Raw genomic sequence first — 16,769 nt, 5'->3', positions numbered from 1 at the left:
CTCTGTAAAGCACATAAAGAGAAACTTTTTTCTTGTTTTTGTTTCTCAACAAACTTAGATTCCCGAACCGTTTCTTTTGGAAGAGCAATCCATTTGAGAGAGCTAGACTGTAAAACGGTGGGGGCTGCTAAGAGATGCTCTTAATGAAGTTAACTAAGCTCCTGTGTGAAATCTTCAAGCTGAGATATGATGGAGCAGCAACGTGGGAGGATGGTACTTAGAGAGGAAGGACCATCGCTTAGCTGGGGAGTGACAACCATGATTCATATTGGAAAACTGAACTCATATTTCAGAATCCTTATGTAGCAGAGGAAGAGTGGGGAACCGCACATTTACATCCCGGCCTTCAAGAGTCCTACAACTGTTCAGTTATCTTCAGTTCGTGGCTAATAAGACATCATGTAACTCCTCCATGGCACATGGCTATAGAGAAGTTGTATAGGAGGGATGGTGTTTTGAATAGCCTAAAAACTTCTGGAGGGGAAATTCTGCAACAGGTGATGGGGGGAAGATGATAACTGAAGAAATCTTTATCCCTGGTGTTACAAAGGAAGACACATAGTGGCAAGGGTGGAGGGGACAATAGAAGGACATCTAGAGAGCTGGCCTACATGTCCAGGCTTGTCGGGCTCTCTCAGCCCTCCTAGAGTACCAGTTCCTGCTCTAGCCAGTGTCTGTTGAGCTCCTTCCAGAAATCCTTGGAGACTAAAGGTCCCTCCTGATTTTCTGCCTAGATGAAGCATCATTTGTCCCATATAGCAACCAGCATCCCATCTGTCATTCGATTTGCACCCCTTCTCTCTCTCTGGTGTGTGTGTGCATGTGTGTGTGTCTGCATGCGTTCATAGCATAGGCTGATCTTGAACCTGCTATTGAACTTGCTATGTAGCTACTCCTGCTGCTCCCTCCCCAGAGGTATTACAGGCAGCTATCTCTACAGCTGTGTATGTAGTACTGGAGGTTGAACTCTGGGCTTTGTGCATGCTATACCAGCACTCTGCTAACTGAACTATATCCCTGGCTCCTTGCAATCACTCTTCTGCCCCCGCACCAGGAGCACTCCTTGATCAACTTATAACACCAAGACTTTAATGTTGCAAGTTCCATCTTTATATGTTTGACCTAGGATGCCTTTCTGGTCTTTGCTGGAGTAACTGCAGCTCTGGAAAACCTCCCAGCTTCCAGCTCACACTACCTAGGCTGGATAGCATACTACATCTGGGTACTTGCTCTACCATTTCTCCATCCATAAGAATACAGATGCACTGACATTGAAGCATCCCACCCCACCAGTGGTTGCTGAGTCCCTAAAGTATTACAGCACCTAAGGGACACTGAGCATCTGGACCCAGAACCAGAACAGATATCATGCACACATGAGGATATGTCTGTTCCCATGCCCAATAGCAGGGCCACCAGCTGAGCAAAAGCTCTACTCCATAGCTCATGTGGAGTATAAATCCACGCTGTCAAACCTCATCTGGGCTTTGCTTAATTTCTTATTGATCTCTGGATGTAGAGGAGCCATGTTTTTTTTCCTTTCTTAAAGACTGTGTAGTGTTCTATTTAAATGTGTTTGTGGAAGTTTTGTTCGGCTTGACGGGGTTTTGGAAGCCAGAAAGCAAACAGATGAGGGAGAAGGTGCTGACAGCATTTCAGGTGGCTTTCAGGCCCCCTTCCCATTCTGAGACATTTTCCCAACATGACTTTGGAAGAAAGGGCGGGCAGCTTTATCTCGGTGTTCTTGAAATGTTTAAACCCAGCAGGTCTCATGAACCATTATTCCATCAGGGTCTCAGCATAAATGTTGGGGCCCTTTGGTTGATGATGAAACATATGACCCCATTCAAGGCAGAGGTCTAGACACAGCCAGAGCCTCTGGCCACCCAACACTAATGCAGCTTTGCCAAGGAAAGAAAGTCCTACCTACCAGGCTCACCTGGGCGCCAAGGCCTACACACTGAATGTCCTGAGATAAACAGAATGAGGACTTCACTCAGAAGAGCTGGGATATTGAGAACATTCATCTTCAAAAAAACGGCGCTGATTAGCGCCGTAAGCCCCACCAGAGGTAATCGTTTCAGACATTAACCTCTCTGGGCCTCAGTTTTCTCATCTGTAAAATGAGGGATCATACTGGGTGACCCCGAGTTGTAAAACTCTACAGATCTAATTGATTCTGTGACAGCTCCTCCGGGAGCGATCAAATCAAATTCGAGGGGATGGAGCTGGATATTCAAAGGGAAAGAGGAGAAAGAGATGGAGAGGAAGGAAAATAGCTCCCCGTGGTTTGGGGGGAAAGGAGGTTACAACTACAGCATTGCGCATTAATTTCTCTCCGGCTTCCATTCTTCTCCTGTCAGCTGGTGCCGTGGGAGTGGGAGGAGGAAGAGAGAAGACAGGGCTGGAGGAGAGACAAATGCCTTTCAGGATAAGCAGCAATTACGATAGGGAGGGCCTTAAAGAAAGAAGATTTCAGTTCACGGAGACAGACTAGGATGGGCTGGCATTCCCAGCAGGGAGGGACAAACATTGTTATTTGTTGATGATACACGGCATCCGTCTCATTGCTTTATGGCAAAACCTCACTCATTCATCAGGGGAAATGTTTTCTAGATACCAGCTTTATGCCAGGCATTCCATTAGCCACCAGGGAGGGATAAGGCAGTGTGAAGCTTCGGATTGAGGGGCAGGAACAGAACCTAGAAACTTATCAAAAAAAAAAAAAACCCCTAAATAATTACAATTGTGTTAATTAATGGGAAGTTATGGTGTGCCAAGAAAGGGGATGTATATGCAGGAAAGTTTCCCAAAAGTCTCCAAGCGGATAGGGTGTCTTGGAGAAGTGTGTATATCCTAGAGGCAGAAGTGGATAGAGAACCTCTCCCCGGAGGCTCACAAACGCAAAAGCTCTGTGGCAGGGGGGAAAAGCAAGCTGGTGTCATTCAGGGATGGTGGTCACATGACAGAGTCTTACGAAGCTGGAGGTAGCAAGCATGGGAGGAATAAAACCGAGGGGAGGCAGGGCACGATGAGAAGCTTGGATTTCCACCTGAGTGCAGCAAACAGAGATGAGTTCTAGAGAGGAGGCACACAGATGTCCAAAGTTCCATGTTTAGAAGATATCTCACAGTAGAAACTAGGCTGGAGAAAGGCCTAAGTGCGTGGGGGAACAATTGGCCATCACTGCCATCCAGCTATGAAGGACGCTGGATGGGAGGGCGAGGAGACCTGTGGAGATGGGAGAGAGAGTTGGGGGTACTCTCACTGACAGTGAACAGACCAGACCCAAGGGTCCATGTGCCCCGTGAATATCTTTTCACACAATCTTTGAGTATCTTGGATCTTTAATGCTGGTTTCCCTGTGGCTTTCCTTTAAAAATTCCAAGTTTCTATGTACCTTGGATAGTCTGACTGAAGAGATACTCACTTCCCTTTTCAGGACCAATTTTTGGTGCCATTAACCAGTACCGCCCAATGGCAGATCTACAAAAGTCCTCTGTTCAGTGGCCACTTCCCAGTCTCCAGTTTTGAGGCCCCTCCCTGTGCTTTTTCCTGCTGCCACTAAACAGCAGCAAAGTACCATGACTATCTTACCAGACTGTCAAAACATTAAAGACAGAAAGTGCCAAGTTTCAGTAAGGAAGTGACTAAGAAGACACCAGGAAGTGAGAATAGATAACATAGTTTTTGTTTGTTGTTTTTTTAATTTGATGCAGTTGCTCCTCTTAACATTGAAAGTATTTACCTAAACTCAAATCAGTGAGAAAGGGTAAATCATTTTTTTTTCCAAATTTTGGATAACTGAGTAACCCTCTGGAAAAAACTAGCTCAGTTATTCCCCATCCATTATTCCAGAATACAACTCCAATAAATCAAAACCATAAAACAAAATCATCGAAATACCAAAAGAAACCACAGGGACAATATCTCTACATTAATCATGACACAAAACTCAAGAGGCCATAGTTTGATAAATAAGCTTCAACAATTTTCTTCACTTTTTAAATGGGCATGATGGAAACCATTGAAAGCAAAGAGAAAGTAAAAAGAAAAAAGTTGATGATTGAAAACCCTCAAAACTATTTATAATGTACCATGAATAACACATTTAATTCCCCCTAATATATTGAAAGCTTATATATCAGTAATAAAATAGACATACAGGCAAAGAATATCAACAAACATCACTGAGAGACAGACAGGATCTGGCATGCCAGTCAGCACTGCAAAAATGGTCTAAACCATATTTTGACTTTTTTGTTGGTGGTAGTTAAATAATGAAAGTTGGAGACCATTAAATTTAAAAGTATATTGGGGATAAGAATTATGATTCACAGGTAGGAAAAATGGCTCATTAAGAGCCCTTACTCCCCTTCAGAAAACCAAGATTCAAGTTCCAGAGCCAACATGGCAGCTCACAACCATCCAAAATTCCAGTTCCAGAGGATCTGATGCCCTCTTCTGGCTTCCTTGTTCACTGACACACATGTGGCGTGCATACACACATGTGGGCAAACACTCATACACATAAACTAAAATTTAATCTTTATAAAAGAATTCTGATACATAGTGGGATGGAAGGCAAATTTGTACCGTTCCAATCAAAAATTACAATCATTGACTCAGCCATTTTACTTGGAGAATCATTTCTCAGATAAATTTTCACATATAAATTCAGATATGTACATAGTTATTCACGCAAGACGTGATTACCTCCAGAGTTAGCAGTGCCTCTTAGGGTCACATTCAGCAAGCCTTCTCAGGACCTAATTCAGGGAGCTTTGCACAGCCACAATGGAGGGAAGAGCCATTCACTGAGATAGAATTTCTCACCAACCAGTATTATTATAAATCCTATTTGTGGAGCACATTTCCTACTTTGCCACACATCAATGTCTCTATAACCACCCCTCTTCTTGGATTTCTCAATTTAATTCTTTATTGTGACTGAAGAGCTCTATTAATGTCCATTAAGTGGCAAATCTATAAATAAAATATAATGTTTCCATACACTTGAATATTGGTTGCAACAGGAAGAGAGTAAATTACTGATACATATTAAATTGAATTGGGAATTGAATCCCAAAACCATGAGATCAAGTGAAGCACATGATATCATGTACCTCAAAGGGCCATGTATTATATGATGATTCTAGACACACACATGGAGTCAGAAGAAACGAACAGAAAAGTAGTTTTCCCTGGGCCTGGGGAGTCGACTGGGGAATGACTGCAAATGGGCACAAGTGGGTAAGAATTTTCTTTTGTGGGCTGATGGGAATGTTCTGAGATGGGACCTTGATGATCACAAACATTGCAAATTTACTAAAATAATGTAATTGTATGCCTAAAATGAGTATATCTACAAGATAAAAATAAATACATCACTATAGCTAGAAACAAACTTTATTCTTTTGGGCAGTTGATACCTCAACTCCCCAACAACACAGACTTGGCCTGCGTCATTCACAAATACCATACCCATAGCAGCCCACACCTCTGTTCACCCTATCTCTTTGCCCTTCTCAGTCCTTTATCCTTCTATACTTAAGCTTCTTAAATAGTGGGTTACTACCCTGTAAGTGATGACACAAATGCTTGTGGTGGTCACACACACAGAGGCACAAATGCACACACACACACACACACACACACACATATTCACACACAAATTAAGAATAGCAAAAGGTTTCTGAGCATGGAAAGACCAATGATTAATGTAAAATCAACATGCAATAAATCCAAAATATCTCTGCAAATGCTGAACATCCTGTAACACACAGCTTCACTGCTGATCTCATTCTGCACACACACTATGCACGCTTCATTCTGCACATGTCATACCATGCAAGGCCAGCAAACTCAAACACCATAGCTCAGATTTGAGCCAAGCAAATGTTCTAAACAGTGGCTTTTTTTTTTACTGAATGTAAGCATGTTCTACAATGTATTAACAAAGCCAGGATGGTTTAATGACAGAAAACAAAATCAATATTTTCCTACCATCACTCCTTAGCATCCATCAAATCAGTACATCTTTGGGTTCTATTTTGTTAGAATGTCTAATTTTTTTAAACTGCTTTTTAACTTGCTTACTTGAGTTTCTTTTTTTTAAAAAAAATTATTGAGTTAGAGTGAACTTGGGTTTGGGATTGAGGTAGAATTTCCAACAACTTCAGAAATGGCCCTAAACATACTTCTGACATTTGGTATTCTGAATTATTATAAACCAGTGTTCTCAACACTGATGGCCATAAATGCAAAATATTGATCAACCTTGAAATATTGAAGATGCTGCATTCCCACAGTATCAACTATTTAGCCAAGAGTTAATTCTTTATCTATAGAACATGCAAGCACACCCATGTCATCAGTGTGCAAATTTGCATCTATCTTTAATAAATGCTAAGATTATATAACTGACAAAGAAAGGTTTTTAAATAAATGGCTTTGTGATTCACTATTGATAAAAGTCTGGTTTGGAAACCTAATTTACAGGCTTATGTACCCAGGTGTGCATAAACTCTCTGGGACAAATGGTGTTCAGGAAAGAAGTCTAAGTAATCCAATCTAAATCAACTGCCAAATATTCCTTCAGTCTGTCTGGATGAGCAAATGATGCTAAATGAAGGCAAAGACAGCATCTAGAAGTACCCAAGGAGACATCCCTGTCACTGGGACTAGAGACCTGAGTAGTACCTAAAAGTGTCTTAAAGGAAGGGTGAGACTCTTGGTTTCAGAATCCCATGCCAAGATGGGATTTCTCCTAACTGTCCTCTCTCTTACATTTGCAAAACCACTGTCCTATGGATGAGGCTTACATGACTGGTCTTGTTTCTGTATGCTTTTGTTGCTGTCGTCGTTGCTGTTGTTTTGCCAGAATAAGGCAAGAGATGCCAAGGACTTAAGCCAAGAGCACCTGCTCTCACATGCAGGCCCAGCAGCCACGCCCACTTCTAAGTATTGTTGCTGAAGTTCTGACAGACCCTAACACCTTCACCTGACCTGTCTGCCACAAAACCATCTGATCTCTACCACACGAAGCCAAAGAATGGCAGACCTGACTGGACACCATTCAAGCAAGATAAGAGCTGTTAACAAGCAGACAGACTGAAAACATTCTGTGACAGCTGCACACAAGTCAGGTGGCAGACACACGGCAGGACTGAGCTCTCTACAGTCCTTCCTTTAAGGAGTCTCAGGACCTCACTTCCCCCATGATGGTGTCAATTTAAATCTGGATGGAGATTAGTTTTCAGAAAGCTTCAAGCATGAGTGAGTTTATTCCACACAATTTAACATTTGGTAATACACTCTCTCCAACTTCTCTTTAATTGCTTTGTGTATGTGACTTTGGTTTCTGCTGCTGAGCTGTGAGCTCCTTGAGGACAGGGAATTGTGTTTTGACTAATTTATTATTAGTTCATGTCAACAAGCAACATCATTCCATGCACGGAGCTTTACATCACTAGCGCCATGCAGCAGTGTTTTATCCGGGAACATGGAGGACCAATGAAATACACGGGTCTTCAGGTACCATCTCAGTTTTTATCCTAGATGATCTCAACCACATGCAAGGATGCAGCTCATGGAGTACATCACCAGTTTCACTGTTCCCCGGTGCTCAGGCTGCCTGCTGGACATTACCTGCAGATACCTGGAATTCTCCTTTCTTTCTACAACCCCATGTCCACACAGTGCCAAGGAATAACTGCGCTCCTCCTTCTGCACTGGCGCCATTTCTGTTCCTCACAGGGGATTAACTACCAAATCTTTCTTCTATTCTCCCCTCTTTGGTGCCTCCCGCCAGTGTCCTCTTCCTTTCCCCTTTTTACCACTGACTCTTCTCTCCCTTCCCCTCCTGGTCACTCTCTTTAATTATTCTAACCCTATAACTCTGCTAAAGCACAAATCCTTCTCCTCCATGGCTATCCCTATAAAGGGTTAGAACAGTGTTAAGGGCCTCACTGTATTCTGTGGTGTCCAGCCCTCAAAACAAACAAACAAACAAAAACTAGATTTCATAATACCAGAAGATGCAACGGAAGCTACTAGAAGAGGCAGCCAGCAGTCCTACACATAAAACCTGTGAACCACAGCAATGACCAACAGCATGACAACCCTCAGGGTTCTGGGGTAGCATCCATACCTGGGCAGTAATCAACAGCTTTCTCATTGAACTAAAGGCCCTTCTCAGCAAGAGGGAAATCAGCCCAGTGCTGGAAACCTAGCCAACTACCCAGGGCAAATGAAGTCATAGATCTTGGAGGAGAGCCTACAACTACTACTTTACTAAACCAGTATAATCCCTAACTACATTCTAAATATTTATCCTTATGCCCACAGATAAATGCAGTCCTCACCCCTCATTAAGGAAACTTCTCTTACAACAGAGGGAGACACTTAGAGAAAACCACAAGCCATCCAATTTCAGAGTTGTGGAACTCAGTCCTAACCGGCATAATTACAACACAACCCAAAACTCAGTGATCGCTGTAAAGGGGGAGGCAGAAAGACTGTGAGAGTCAGAACAAGAACCTTGCTTGATACTGTCTCTCCTAGAAATGTCAGAAATTACACCAGGAAGTTTAACCATCGGGTCTGCCTAAACGTGACTCGAACAAGGAAGACACCATAGTCACGCTGATGTGGAAGGGGGAAAGCTCAAGAAACCTCAGCCCTAGACAAAGGACCACAGTCAACTAAGAAATGCAGAGAGCAGGAGAAACAGTCTTCCTCATGGAAGAGCATGCCAATTCGCTATCCAACACCAAATAGTCAGCCCTGAAAAAAACATGTGCATACCAGTAACATTATGTGGACTGAGCAATCAATGATTAAAAAAAAAAAAAAAAGAGGCTATGAATTGGAAAGAGAGCAAGAGGCTAAGTCCAGCAGAGGGTTTGGAGGGAATGACATAATAACAATCTCAAACAATACAAGAATCATTTAAAAAGATGCTGGAAAGCAGTGGCAATGAGTGAAGCTCTACTGTGTTCTGCATCCTTGACTACTGGTCCTTCACTGGGACTCACTACAGTGCTATCTAAGGAGAAGAAGCAAGCCACCTTGCAGGCCACACAGAATAGTAACAACCTTTCAAAGGGCACTATTATTGATGCAAATAGCCCATCCGTCCTTGAGATAAGCATAATAAAGAAAACAATGACACCCATTAGAAAATACTTGCTCAGGCTTTCAGACTGCGACTTTGATGAATGGGAATGACACCTTTAGATGCCTCCAAGCTTCAGGTTTGCTGGACCTACTTATTGGAAGTCAGAGCTGGTCTGTTGCTGGGGGGGGGGGGCTCCCAAGTGTGAACATTGACTACTTGCCGTCAGACTGATTGTGTGACTGTATGTGACTCTGTGTGTGTGTGTGTGTGACTGTGATTATGTTTGCGCTTATGATCGTGTGTGGGACATATGTCATAGATATGTGTATAAACCTCTCCCCTCTCAAGCCCACCATCACCATCTCTTCTCATCAGGCTGTCTACATTGCCTTTTGGAACAGCGTCCGGACACTGATCCATTCTTTATCTACAAAGGAGGCTTCGGGTTAGAAGCATGCAAAGGTCATTTGTAGTCAGTTTTGATAAATGAGGTGGATGACCAGACTCAGCAATTATTTATTGGTCAAAGACGAAGAATCTAGTGAAGTTAAGAGATCTGGGCCATTTCTACACAGCCTCTGGTGAAAATCACAGCCTAAAAGCATGGGGAATTCTAGAAGGTCCTGATACTAGCCTTTTCCTGGAGTATTACAACACTCTCCCTCAGTCCCAGAGTTCTCACTGACCACCAGAGAATGCCACCACCTAGCAATCCTCACAAACTGTTTACAAGGCTTGCTAGGAAGGTGCACTGCCTCTAGACACTTTTACTTAAGATAGGGACAAAAACTGTTTGGTCTGGAGAGATGGCTCAGTTGTTAAAGTGCTTGCTGCACAGCCTGAGTACCTGAGTCTGGATGCCCAGCAATCATAAAAGAGCCAAGTTATGCCTATACACACCAGCAACCCAAAGCTAGGGAGGCAGAGGTGGGTAGATCCCTGGATCTCACTGGCTGGCTAGTCTAGCTGAATTGATGAGTTCCTGAATCCAATAAGAGACATTGTCTCAAAACATAAGGTGGAAGACACTTGATATTGCCACACATCTGTGCACCCACACATACTTGGAAACTTACATGCATACACATACATTCACATGATCACTTACACAGAAAGAGAGAGGTGTACACATTCACGCACGCGCATGCGCACACACACACATACACACACACACACAGAATTATTAAAATCATTCTGCCTCTGTTAGTCTGACAAGATCCCGGCTATTCTAACCTACATTGTGCCCAGCTCAATGAGCTCATTTCTAAAATCAAGAATGGAAGAAGACTGAAGAACCTGCTCATTCCCCAAACAATGTTTGAGGTATTGGTGACACCGCAGAAAACAGACAAATGTGTGGCCCCTGTGGACCTTATATGGTAACACAGCGAACCAGAGAGTGAACAAACAAGACAAATAGGAAGTCAACTGTGTAGCTACTTCCTAGAAATTGAAACACTCCTTCCTGGAGGGAGGAAAAAGGTTCATTAGACCCAGGACACAGAGCAGGTTTAGAACTCAGGAAGCTCCGAGACTCCCAAGGCCCCTTCGCGGTGTTAGATGAGCAGAGAAGAGCTGCTGGAGAGAACCCTGGATGGAGCAGCCTGCGAGCTGTGTGGAGCTCCGGAGGCACAGCCCTGGGGACACAGCTGCTATGGAAGCACTCACCCTGCATTCATCTTCCCTAAGTAATCTCAATAAATTTATTCGTTCACCATGCTGGAACTGGATGAGTCGAACTGTTTTGGGAGAGCCGTTGGTTTTGTTCATCTTGGGGGGAGTCTGTCACTGGTGTCCTATTTGAGGTGAATAGATTTTTTTTTCATATCTTTCCTTGGGTAGTTATGCAACAGAGTCACATAGTGTTACAGGTGCTTAGAGAGCTCGTGGGAAAAGAAGCAGTGGCAGCCGGTGAGTAGTGGGGCCCCTGGGAAGGGCTTCTGAAATTTGAATGAAACCTACCAGCCAGACTGGGGGTTCATTCCAGACACAAGAACAAATGCCCAGGATAAGCCTGGTACATGTTAAAATAAAAATATAAATAAATAAATAAATAAATAAATAAATAAATAAATAAATAAATAAATAAATAAATACCAGGACAGCAATGTCAGGAAGACTGGAAGGAGATAAGGCTGGGAGGTGGCCAGGGGCAGGTGACCTCACCTTTGTTAACTGTAGTCTTGTGACCACAGACAACTTCCTGACTTTCAGTTTTTTCACCTGCAAAATACTATTTTCCTTGCAGGGTGTGGTGAGGCCTCACAGGTCACGGAAGTAGCTCCTGTAGAGGCTTCAGCAACTGCCACTCACTGCCTCCCAGCAATTACTGTTCCTAGTATGACAGCCATCATTACTGCGTTAACCTCAAGACCTGCCTCTAGTTGAGTCAACCGGGTGTGGAAGCCATCTTGATCCTAGATAAGTTATCCTGCAGGCCCTGTGCTCAGCAAGATGTAAGGACTAAAGGTCCATACTGCTTCTCCACACAGACCCAGGGAGACAACCAACAGCCCTTCTCCTCTCTTGACAGTTTCTCAGGCTCCCTCTGAGTCTCCCTTCAGCGGTGACCATCTTCTTTCAATCAGGCCTTCAGTGGGTCCCCATCATCCACCAGCTCAGATCACAGAAGATAAAACAGAACACAGCTCAGAGGCCCCTGGTCCTCTCTACAGTCTGTAATTGGGCATCACCTGCTGTTAGGGGAAGCTGCTATGTCACTAGAAATTGTTGCCACTGTGCCCGGTGGGACAATAATGGAAATGTGATAACCTTGCCCAATCAGGGGAGATGGCTGCCTCTCTGCACATGCCTCCAGCAGGGTTCAACTTCATCAAGCACAGAGGAGAGCACAGATTCATCGGGGTAGCAGATGGGACGGAGACACGGTCGTGGAGCTTCTCACCAATCGGTGTGGACTCCAGGAAAGAAGCTCCAGTGTGGAAAGGAGGTTAAGCCTGAAAGAGCTAGGAGATTAGACAAGCTGGAGGGCTAATGAAAATGTGAAATGAAGTCCTTGGGGCATAAAGTCCTACATGCCCAGAGGGACCTATCACTTAGCACAGCAACCAACCAAGGCAACATCTCCCCAACGGCTCCCCTGCGGGCCTGAGCACCAGCTCACCTCCCAATATGCTTAATCTACCTCCCAGATATGCTGGGCTGGGAGGAGATGGATGGTCCCCCCACATCACCACCACCTATGTAGTGTACAGAAAAGAACGGTGGATCACAGAACTCTGTTGCTTTACGGCCGACATCTTGAAAGAACTTCATGTTGCCCATTGCATGGCACAAAACAGAATTCTCAAAACCCCACTCTCTGGAGGGCACGAGACTTTCAAAGGAGTAAGGGGGCATCATTGGACTGTGGAGAGCATGTGTGTGATGTTACCCAATACAGCTTCTAGATTTTAGTCTAAAAGCAAGATTCCATGAGACCCATTTGAAGCAGCTGGCCCACCTCCATTCACAGCTGCCTCTCTGCCTCTGTCTCCCCATGTCCTCTCTAATAGCTCTGAATGCTAGATGACTTTGCCATAAGACTTTTCCAGAGAGTGGTATGCACAAATGTCTCTTCACAATGCACCAAAGAAATGATTCTACTAGAGTCCACCTAGTGAATCAATGAGTTGACCGGGCTACTTCCAGAAGTATGAATGAGATAATGGTTAAAGGAACACGGATGCCTCAAAAGTATCTGTCACCCCATTGTTGGATGGTGTAGAAATGAGGAGGTGAGAGAGACGGTCCCAAGGGAGTACCCCTGATACAGAAAGGCACTGAGGCCCTGTCCAACAGGAAACCATGGCAAATTCCCCACAGCGCGTACCTAGTGCTTGCCCAGAAAACCAGGATACCAGCATGGCTCCAAAAGCAAAGAGTAAGGAAAACTAGGAGATGGGACTGGGAGGGTGGCCTAATGAGACCTAGTGAGACCTGCCTCTGCGGTCCTGCTCAGTCCAGAACCAGACAGTTAGCACAGGGTGGGGGTGGAGTCCACCAGCTCTGGCCTCAGCCAGACCCATCTGGTTGACCAGAGGCAAGTCTTTAAACCTCTCCAACCCAGTTTCCTTTTTTGTGGCACAGATAAGTGAAAAGTGCCTAGTCTGTGAGATGACCATGAGGATCAAACAGAATTTACAGCTGATGTGCTTAAAAACCCAAACCACAGTCTTCCGGAGTTGGTCAGTATGGAGGCCATCCCTCTGGCAAGACCTGCATGGTGGGCTTGGTGGCCCTAGGCAGTGTGTGATCTGCAGTTTTCTCCTGTCTGCCTGGTTGTCTATCCTTGTGCTTCCACAATCATTACCATCATATGTGTGTGCACGTGTGTGTGTGTGTGTGTGTGTGTGTGTGTGTGTGTGTGTGTGTGTGTGTTTACGAACCCTACAGTTGGGGGTGCTGTTTTTGGCCCTCCCTCACTGAGGGCAAGTGAGGGCTTGCTCCTTTTCCCTACTCTGGCTTAGAGGGAGCTCCCTCGCTGCTCAGAGACTCTTGCTATGGGAGCCACCACATTCCCGGGAGGCTCCAGGTCCAGCTGACTGACAGGCATCTTTATGTAGCCCGACACTTTTCAGGCCTCACGATCCACCAGCGCATCAGGGACAGCACTGACACTGCCGGCCTGTGCCTTGGGAGGGAGGAGCATCTGGTCCACACAGCCCCAGGCCACTGGAAGCTCCACCAGGTAGCAGCATGGTGTACCAGACCCTGCCTGGAGTGGGGTCCCTAGCCATTATGACAGCTGCTGCTGCTGTTGACACCGCAACAGTGACAAATTCATCCTCCTGACAGGATCCTTTTAAATAATTCACGGGGAACTTGGGATTAAGACACTGTTTCTCTCTGTCTCTGTTGAGATTTAAAATACCTCCAGCTGGGGGATTTAAAGAGAATATAATGGCCTGGCCCTCTAGGATCTACCCTCCCCCATTTCCTCCTCTTTCCCATTTCCCAAACTCATCCCCCACCCCACCAGCCAGCCCTATAACAAGAAGGTCCAGAAAACAAGAAAGAAAGAAAAAAAAAGGGAGGGGAGCCAGTGCTTGGCTGGTCACTATGGCAACGGTGGCAGGGTATTCAGCTACTATTATCCCAGTACCTCACACATGTGATTATCTTAAGCTGTCTATTGAATGTGGCTCGCACTGCTGCCCAACACGGCCTTGTTCGACAAGGCAGGGGCGGGAGCTGCAGGCCCCAGGCCCCAGCTGCCTAATAGAGCTTGGCTCAGCCCCTGGTGCCACTGGTGGAGGGCACAGAGTTAGCCCTGGAGAGACTAGTGGCATTTCCCTTCAGCTTGGGGGGAATCACTGCTCAGAATGCCTAGCAGAGGCCAGCCTGAAGCTGTTCCATCACACTGGGTCACAGGCTGAGAAAATGGGCTCCTCCACTCTGTTAGCTCACAGCACATGGGCCATGCTGGCTATAACCAGCTGGAACCATCCTGGAGACGAGAGAGCTGGCCATGGAAGAAAGGAGTGGCTCCTGGCTTCATTCCCTTTCTCAGAGTGCAAGTGAGGTGCAGCTGGCCTGGGAAGAAGGATGCCTCCCTTCTAGTCTGCTGCCCCCTCCCCAAGTGGATGGGAATGTGGCCACCTCCTATAACCTGCTTTGGGGGACTCTTTTTCCTGTGGCGGCTGGAGCTTGGTGCCAGGATGCCTGTGGAGGACGCGGATGCCTACTGAGAAAAGTGACGTCATTCCTTTGCTCCCTGGACTCATCTGTGGATCATTTCTAGACTTACGTGCCTTGATCCACTAACATTTGTTGAATGGAAAGATCATTCATCAATAACCACTGGACACATCCGACCTTTTCTAGTGTCCCTTTGAAAATTCAGGTCCCAGTGCATGGTGGCACACTAGTATCACCCATGGCACGTACTGAGCCCACTCGAAATATTTAAGATCAGCCTAAACTTTTCCTCCACCTGCAGTTCCATGTGACTAACCACAAACAGGTCCCAGGAACCCTAAGATTGCCCAGTGTGTCACCCCTGGCTCATTGTTGCACAATGAACTGTCTGTATCTAAATGCAAACACAATGCATTATCCTTGGTCAGGTAGGAATCAAAGCAGGGCTCTCAGCCAGCAAGACAAGTCTGAATTCTTACTCTATCTAACATCACATTGACTGCTAAGTCCTTTGTGACACCAGGACATGGCTGAGATTTCCTTGTCCATCCTGATGAGTCAGGGCCAAGTGCATGGAGATAAGATGCACTACACTAACACAGACACACAAACACACACACACACAGCTCAAATGCAGGAGGAACTCATTCAACAGAACCAACACCAAAACCACCAAATAAAGCAAAGTTCTCACAAAGGTCCCCTCACACCCTTCCCTTTCGGAGGGTCCTCACTTCTGAATAATTCTAAGGTTTAGGGGATGGGAAGGGGCCCATGAAAGACCCTGCCTCATTGCCTAAATCCTCCCATCTCTAGATACCACCAGTATCTTCTTGGATTTCTGACCAGGGCTCACATGATCTATGAGTAAGGCTCCCTACTTCATGCTCCACCTAGACTTAATGTCTTCTGCCCCTAAACTTTCATATCCCAAACCACCTGCTCTAGCTGTCCCTTTTAAGTTTGTTTAAAAGAAAGAGAGACAGGAAGGAAGGAAGGAAGGAAGGAAGGAAGGAAGGAAGGAAGGAAGGAAGGAAGGAAGGAAGGAAGACAGACGGACTCATTAGGCACTCTCCAGGAGTACCACTTTCTGGGCTGTGGCTACAGCCTCCTGTTTCCCTGTGTAGAGTATTAGAAGCACTGGCCTCTGCTCATTGCCTACCTGCCCTCTGGTTCCTTAATCATCTATGGTCCCCTCTCTGTAGTGCAACAAGAGTGAGCTCTGTGGTCAGACAGTCACGGGCTCAGTCTCAGTGCTGTGACTTTGAGTAATGGCTCTGAGATTTAATGACACCACTGAAAAATAGAAGAAATGTCATGTACCTTCAGCGCCCTGGTAAGAGTCAGTGAGATGATACTTGTCATCCTGGAACCTGGTACACCAGGCCAGTGTTTAACTCAGGGTGACCAGCAGTGGGAGAAGTTCGTTGAAATCCTGCTATCAATAGCAGGGTGTGATCTCCGGCCTTCCAATAGAAAAAAAAAATGGCCTAATAGAAATGCCAAAATGTTTATCTTATGCCCACCCTAATCCCACCCACGCTGAGGCCCTCTAAAGAGAGTCAGTGCCGCCACTGGCACTAGTCAAAGCAACCATTATTACCCTCAGCTTTGGAGTTTCCAAAAAAAAAAAAAAAAGCAAACAAAATTAAATCCTCCCTGTCACTCTGTAAATAAACTCTTAAATCGCTTATGTTATAAATGTAGAATATGGGCCCTGAGAAATTAAAGACCTTAGCAGAAAATGGAATACTCCCAGAACATCAGCTTCCAAATCCTGGGTTTGCCCCTTTATAAATATGGTGGGTGATAATGAAAGGAATGCTTCATCGGGAAGCTGCCCCATTTCTGCAAAGATCCATCCTCCCTAGGCTTGGGCACAGAGTCTTCACTTTCTTCTGATGACCTTGACATTCCCTTTGTTTGTTTCTTTTCCTCTGAGCATTTTCTCTGGGCATGCACAAGCACCGTGTGTGTGTGTGTGTGTGTGTGTGTGTGTGTGTGTGTG

General features: G+C 45.3%; 1 protein-coding gene across 1 annotated transcript in view; it reads right to left on the bottom strand.

The window, feature by feature from the left end:
* Positions 1-16,769, bottom strand: part of Ephb1 (EPH receptor B1) — a 445,475-nt gene that overhangs the window by 288,074 nt on the left and 140,632 nt on the right. The gene's annotated exons all lie outside the window — the stretch shown is intronic.

This window comes from Microtus ochrogaster, unplaced genomic scaffold (genome assembly GCF_000317375.1).
Source record: "Microtus ochrogaster isolate Prairie Vole_2 unplaced genomic scaffold, MicOch1.0 UNK24, whole genome shotgun sequence".
In the NCBI taxonomy this organism is placed as follows: Eukaryota; Metazoa; Chordata; class Mammalia; order Rodentia; family Cricetidae; genus Microtus; species Microtus ochrogaster.
Note: the sequence above shows the minus strand (reverse complement) of the source record. Positions and strands in the feature narration are given on the sequence as shown.